Source organism: Prenolepis imparis, unplaced genomic scaffold, assembly GCF_030444845.1.
Source record: "Prenolepis imparis isolate NDT839.2.m4 unplaced genomic scaffold, iyPreImpa1.0 SCAF_6, whole genome shotgun sequence".
Taxonomy (NCBI): domain Eukaryota; kingdom Metazoa; phylum Arthropoda; class Insecta; order Hymenoptera; family Formicidae; genus Prenolepis; species Prenolepis imparis.
The window spans coordinates 4,911,852-4,919,648 of NW_028141164.1; the positions used below are offsets into that span (position 1 = coordinate 4,911,852).

General features: G+C 40.4%; 1 pseudogene; it reads left to right on the top strand.

Moving 5' to 3' along the window:
- Positions 1-1,812: 1,812 nt before the first annotated feature.
- Positions 1,813-7,496, top strand: LOC145937404 (uncharacterized; annotated as a pseudogene).
- Positions 7,497-7,797: the final 301 nt, after the last annotated feature.

A 7,797-nucleotide genomic window follows, 5' to 3' on the forward strand; every position in this document is an offset into this window, starting at 1 on the left:
ATTTTTCAGATCCCGCAATGTTCTCGTTTGACATCGCGGAAAATCGAGCAACATCTCAAGGTGCTACTTGCGCTGCAGCTTTCCTGCTGCAGCTGACTCTGCTTGATGCTAACGCACGTCGAGCGATTTATGAAATAAGTGAAAGCACGATGTAAATCAGTGACGGGTTGGCGCTCAATTAAGCAACAATTTATTGCACAATTACGTACTACTCGATAGGGCGCAGCAACATTTTCTTCCCGGCGGGAAGATTGCTGTTAACCAACTGATTACTACCTTTCCAGCAGCGCGACTGCCTTTCGGCGATTAAAAGTGGAAAAAGTCAAGTAGAAAATTAGAAAGCAACGACAGAAAGCGGAAATTAAGTATAAAATATAAATTCATAATATAAGTATTTTAAATACACGCGAAATATCCGCGTGTATTTAAAATACTTATATTAGAGTGCTATATCGACAAGTCATTATTTTAGTGTTGCATTACACGCTGTATTTTCTAAACTATTCATAATTTAATTACTTTATGATTCGTCAAGTAATTGCTCATAAATATAAATAACGGCTTTGTTTTGTAATAGTAAAACTTTACACGTGTGATCAATGTAACGTTTCTCGTCTGATCGCCCGAAGACAAACAAAAATGAGAATACTTGGCAATGGGAGGAGGGAGAATATAACGAGGCCACGGTGGACTATTAAAAGGACAGGACAGGTTGTCGAGCGTAAGAAATCGGATAACGATATCCCATCCTATCGAACATAAGAGGCGGCGCCATTATCGGGATATTTGAGGACCGTGAACAATTCGACTAATACCGAGGTAACGACAGGGAGAAAGAGAAAGATTTTTTTTCTAGCCGACTATAGTTACATACATGCTACATACACACACATATGATTATGTACACATGCGTACATGTTCCGTTTTGTACGCCTAATACGAACTAATTGGAGATGGCTGGAGTTAATGATAATTCCTATACATTCGAACATTTTGCTGGCCCGCCCAATTATCGTGTCGGCTCCGGGCGCATTAATTAAGTTATTTTTAACATCTGCCGCTCTCTGCAATCCGCCGCAAACGGCGCTAAACATAAGAGTTATAAACTCATATAAATCGCGGATCCTGCGGCAATAATCTGTAACGATGGAACAATTTGTATATAGACAATTATATCACTTTAAAACCCGAAAAGTAGGATTTACACACGTTGAAGCAATATTACAAAAAGAGCGAACGCAATTTCGACATTTTAATAGTTATAATAGCTAATTGTTTGATACTTCTAATATTAATAATATATAGCATAATAATTTGCATATTGCAAGTATCTATCCTTATAGCTTCTGTTTATTTTTTATTCTTTAAATAAATTTAATTATTTTCTTTAATTAATCCTTTAATCTCTTTCTGTTTATATTATACTATGCGATTAATTGTGTAATTTATTGCTGATAAATCTCATAGATAGGATAGCGATTAAAATTTGCCAGCGAAACGCGCGAATATTTTGAATCTGTTTGCAAGTTTCTGACTGAAAATCGTAAACCGATGAAGCGAAATTGCCGGATCATTAACAGGGAGGAAAAGCGAGAGATTTATAAGCGAAGGAAATTTATATATTAACATTAGGTTCTCTCGCGACTGCCCCTCGCCGACCGCGAGAACGATAACAACACGTCTATGATCCCGATTAAATGGCAAAGTCGATAATTAACACGTGAGAGCCAGCTCCTCCCATACTGCTACCATTACATATGTGTGTCGGGATCGTCCACGCTGTTACACGCGTGCAGAAGCGATTATACACAAATGGCCGACCCAGACGATCTCGTTCGTTCTACTAAAAAGAGGCAACATGTTCCCGCGGGAAGAATAATAGGTACGACGTGGATATAAGGATATAGAGATTCCGCAGCCCAGGCATTGGGAAGACCTCGTTATAGCCACCGTGCTGTGCCTTACACAGTGAGTCGTATATATGTATATGTATACATTGCACGACACGAGGGACATCACGAGGCGCGTGTGGACATACGTGGGCGTCGGACATCTCAATTTTCCATTCCTTCATCGAGAAATACAGAAAAGTCATTATCATCGCATGAAAAAATGAGAAGAATTCAGTCTTCAAGTATCGAAGCCGCGTATATCTTTGATATAATTTCGAAACTATAGATATCTCTTATCACAGCCTAACAAAAAAATTTATAAATCATTAATAAGACTTAATATCTATTTTTTCGACAATTTTTCACCCTAGTCAACCCTCATAATATATCACACTAAAGTAGAAAGATTCTATCAAAGTTATAATCTGTGTGTAAATGGAGATTAACAAGAACCAGTCATTCTCCGTGCACGTGTTATTGCTTTAACTGCTTCTTCCGCGCCTCTATTCTCCCCCTTATTTAATCGTGTTTTACCGAGGAGGCTGACAAAAACTGTATAAAAATCCCCCTCTCGCTTGCCCCGAACATTCCTCGGTAAGAGCAGGGTACCGCGTCCGATATGAATCGCAGGCGGACACAAAAGAGGAAGGATACGGTCAACGATGGCGAGGAAAGGCGAAGAGGCCGCCGCCGGTCACTCTTTTTAATTGACGGGCACCGCATAATTTCAGGGTGGCCCGGGTCGGATCCTCCGTCCCGCAACGAAGAGAAGAGAGAGAGAGAGAGAGAGAGAGGAACAGAAGGAAAGACTGCGGCCACTGCAACACCAGAATTCCGTGGAATTCCGGGACACCGGTGCGGTGCCCTATACCTCCCCGAGGGCGTCATCAGTTCGCATCCGCGGGCTTAGTCACGCTACGCAACGAGCTCTCTCGCGACTCTCTCTCGCGACGTTTTCTGTCTCTCCTCCTCTCCCTCTCTCTCTTCTCACACTTCTCTCGGCTCTATCTGCAGGTCGTACAGTCGTACCGGCCCGCAACACCCGAGCTATTACGTGTCGTTATTGGAGCTTAATAGGCGCGCCGGGCCCTTCGGTGGATATGCCGATTATCGGGTTACCCCGACGCCAACCTACGTCTGCACGGCTCGTAAGTACACGTTGTTATGCGTGCGCCTACCGTATGGGCGCGAGCACGCCGCTCGTTCAACGCAGGGGCGATCTCCACGTGAAAAGCAATGAAACTTAAATCCTCCACGGCACGGAAGTCAAGTCTATACAAATGTTGTTCGAAATTGCTAATTAGAAATAATATTTGTTTTAAAAAAATAAACTTGTCTTCTCTTTCTCGCATTACACAGATTAATTGTTACAATATTTAGTCAGTAATGTGTCGTTAAATGATGGAAACTCAACATTTATTAATTTATTCCAATTATTAAAGTACTAACAATTTCTGAGAGCATAGAGATTCATGCCTTTAACAGATCACAGAATAATTTCGTTCGCAAATATTTGTTAATTTTTTTAAGTTATTATGCATACGTAGGTCTGTCGTAAAACACGTTCGTCTTAACATCGTTTCTGTCGCTGAGTCGCTAAAATTATCAGCCTCGATATCCGCCCCTGTGCGGAACAGCATACAGGTGCATTTCGCTCGAGGGATGTAAAAAAAGGGAGAATGAGAGAGAACGTAAGTGCATTTAGGTTCTCTATACAAATAAAAAAAAAGCAAGAATGCGCATGCTACCTCGATAGTGTACTTGTTCCGTGATCGCTTGGAGAGGAAACGCGGCTTATACGTCTCGTTCCGGTAAGTGTCACGTAAACGAGAGTCCTCGTGTCCCTTCGTAAGATGATTGCGAGACGACACGCGGCGCGTGATATCACGTCGTCAGATACGCACGTGTCCGGAGCGATCATGCGGATAATCTCGCACGCGATATCAATCTTACGTATTAACATTAGTAATTCACTCGCGTATCATCTGGTATGTTCTCAAATCGCATCTTGTTACTCAATAAGAAAATAAAAGCGGCCCGCGTTACATTTATATATGAGAGCTCCCGAGTATCTCGCGTCCCGATTTAATTACCGGTCCTATACCGACGGAAGTCGTAATTCACTAATTAATTTCTCGTCGCCTCCCATATATCTGAACGGGTTAATGATAATCCGTACGTGTATAAGCGCGGCGCGATCGCGATTGCGACACACGCGAACCCGAAGAGTTCGCGCTTTTGCATAGCGTGTTGCCGTTTTGCCGCTGCCGCGGAGAATGTTCCGCGCTAGATACGATCGGCGGATGGAGTCGCCAGATATTACAAGGCCAGCCTCCACGAGGAGAGACACACGGGGAGTAAGCTTTACCCCTGATCGGATTACCGAGCCGTACATATACGCTTTAACAGGCCCGCGATTTTTAATCAACGCGGGATAAACGCCTCGGCGAGCATATACATCGCATCTGACACATTCGCACCACGTGCGTTTCGCCACGTATTTTGCAATCTGGAACGCTTGATGATTGATAGACTTGAAATTGTCAAGGTTACGAGACGAGACATTCGATCGCGATAATTTCTTTTGGACTTTTCATTGTTGACTTAATCATTGTTGTAACAGAGTTGCAAATTTAATTTCTGTAAATTCAATATTGTGAAAACTACTTCGCTAATTTTTTTTAAAAACAATATAAGAAAAGATGAATAATTATACAGTAAGAAGATAATACTTTCAAATAAAAAGAGCAAGATAGATTAAAAGATACTAATATATATATATAAATTAAAAGAATTCAAGTTACAATTCAGATAAAAATTTTTTTATATTAGTTTCTATAATTAATTTTCTATGTTACTATACACATAGGCCGGTATTCATAGTCGGTTCTTATATTTAAGAATGTCTTAAGTACAATCTTAAAATGTGATTAACCAATCACAGAGCCGTATTTGCATCTTAAGACATTACTTAAGACGGTCTTGAAATAAGAACGGACTATGAATACCGGCCATAGTCCTTTCTTATATGATTTTTTCATATAAGTATTAGAATATAATCAGTTAGTAAAACACCGGTTATTAATTTTTTGAAAGAGTTTTGCAATTTTTATAGAGATAAAAAAACATACTTTCAATATCGAAGATATTTTAGAAATATCTTCGATATTAAAGGTACGTTTTTTTATCAAAAATTGCAGATCTCTTTCAAAAAATAATCAGGAACTATATAACTATTTAAAAGAAGCTTAAAACTCTGCTCAAAACTATTAGAACTCGATGTGTAAAAAAATGTGAAGTTGGCATCCCTATTTTTTGAAACTGATTTTCGTTATCGTAATGACCGGAACTATTTCTAAAAATTATCAAGAACTCTTCCTATGGTTCTAAATAACTCAGAACTCTTAACAGAACTATGATAGCATAACATAGGGGTTCCAACACACCCTTCACACACCCCATATGACCTACTTTTCTCTTTGAAAACAGTATTTCATTTGCATCGTTGTATTAAATCCCTAGTTCTCCGATATGAATTTATCCTCCACACGATTATTGATTGCACGGGAGCGCCAGATGCATCCGTGGATGCGAGCGACTTGGTGCATTTGTGTTTTTGCGCCCGCGGGAGTGTTACATCTGGCCGTAGCGTTGGAGGAACGAGAAGAGAACGGAAGAGACGGGGGAAAGAATCCCCTATCTCAATGAGGGCCCTGCGTAATACGCACCTGTGCGCTTTTCAACGGTGAATGAGTTTCCTTGCCGTGGGGGACAATTCGGAATGAGTGGCTTACGCCGCCGTCATCGCCGAAGGGTGTGAAAACGCCCCCTTACATTAAAGAGACACGCACGCATCTGTCGCAATCATCGCGGTATTGTCAGTAAGCTAGAGGTGATTTAAATAGGGTTAAATTCGCCCCCTACGCGTATATTCCTTCCCTATGTTTGTGTGTCCGATCACGTGCATAGGCGTCGACGTGTGGTGATTCGTGAATTTTGTGCTATTTTTATCTTACATTTTTCTCTATGTTTTGTAGTTAACAACGATTAACAAGGATTCACTTTTATTTATATATATAAAACAATAATTGTTTGGAGGGGTAAATAAAATATTGTAATATCTATATTCAGATTAATTGTTAGCAACATAGATTTGCAACATATATTTAAGAAATTAATTTATCATGTCTTTGACGTTCAAAATATTAATATTTTAACTATCATATTTTATTCTAAAAAATTAATTTACTCAACAATTTTACGTTCGAGATAATAATTAACAAAATCACCGATTCGACGCCCATGACACGATGCTTCTGTGCTCTTTCACGAATTTTGAGGGTTGTTCGTTCACGCGTGTGATCCTGCATATGCAACTGCTTGGAATATCACGTAATCCGAGAAGATAGCGTCCGTTTACGCGAGCGCATCTTGGTTTCTTCACTCTCTTCTCTCGTGCGTGCGGAAATCTTTCCCATTTCTACCGTCTCGTCATGTATCCTCTCCCGTACACGACTCTTCCGGCGCTAAATGTAAGACGAGACCCGGAGGCTACGAATCCGCGCCGGTCGATCGCGCTCGAACGCGAACTTAAGCACGTTTCGCGCACCACGCGTTAAGTATTTACCTGTCCCACGTTCTTGTAGCCCGATCTCTCAGGCTCGCCATGTTAGCGCCCAGATTTCCACCGGACGGACTAACGTTACGACGGTCTATTTGAGATAACATTACACAAATCTGCTACATGTCCCACTTTACTTAAACCGACTATCGATTTATTTTCTGCCTGATCAGGAAAATTAATGACAAACGATGAAGCGAATAATATTCGCGGAAATCCGAAGTTTCTCGTGAGAGGAACATATGATGAAAAAGTGATCGAGATATCTGATTTGTTGATTTAACTCGGACTAGATCCGTTAATCTCCGCGTTCTCTCGCAACGCGCCTGTAAGACGAAACCGAGTGGAGGGTTATCGATTGCCAGTTCTACGGGCACTTAAGTATGGTACAAGCACGGCGCAATGCATATTTGCTTGGGAAGGCTCGTCGCAAGCTGATCTCTCAAACGCTCCACACATGTCAGCATTTAGATGGTTAGATTGAATTTCGTACGCGCAGCGCGTACTAGATTATGTTGCGCTACGATAAGATACGCAGTCTTTGCTAAATTTTTTATTTCGAAGTTTAATTCAGTAAAATAGATTTAATATAATTTAATACATATAAAAAAATAATATCATTCGGCGATAATTCTTTCCGTTTTTAATTCATACTTTTGCTGTATAAATAGTAAAAAAATAACAATGTACAAAAGCCGCACAAATTATATCGTTTTTAACGAAATAATATATTAAATATGTGTGCAAAGAATGATTCTGTAAAAGGGGAATAAACATTCTACTCTATTCTATATATTATGCCACCGATGGTCGGTGTACTAGAGCCTGAGAGAGGATTGTGAAAACGTCGAGGGTGCCGCACCCTGAATTTTCTTTTATCATCGTCAAGGGTTGATCCAAGCAGGATATGGAACACGAGGACACTTGTCGCCTCTCACGCACGTGGCAAACGCAGCTCTTTTTCACATCCTGTGTATCGATGACAAGCATCTCTTGTAAAGAGTATATTCTCTTTCCGTATTTATATTTTTAAAAAATTGTAGATTTGCTTTTAAAAGATCGCAAAAATTTTTAGCATATTTCTAAAAAATAAACTTTAATTAATAAAACGCATTTTTCCATATCAATGTTTCAAAACCTGCCAACTATTTCCCGTGATATCTTGAAACGCGCATCGATTACGAACCGTGCATCGCGTTCATCAGTCAACCCCCGCAATTTCTAATTTACCGCATGGAGATCTCGCGAAGCGAAGGAGGATAAGTGCGCGTTACGCGCTGCTTC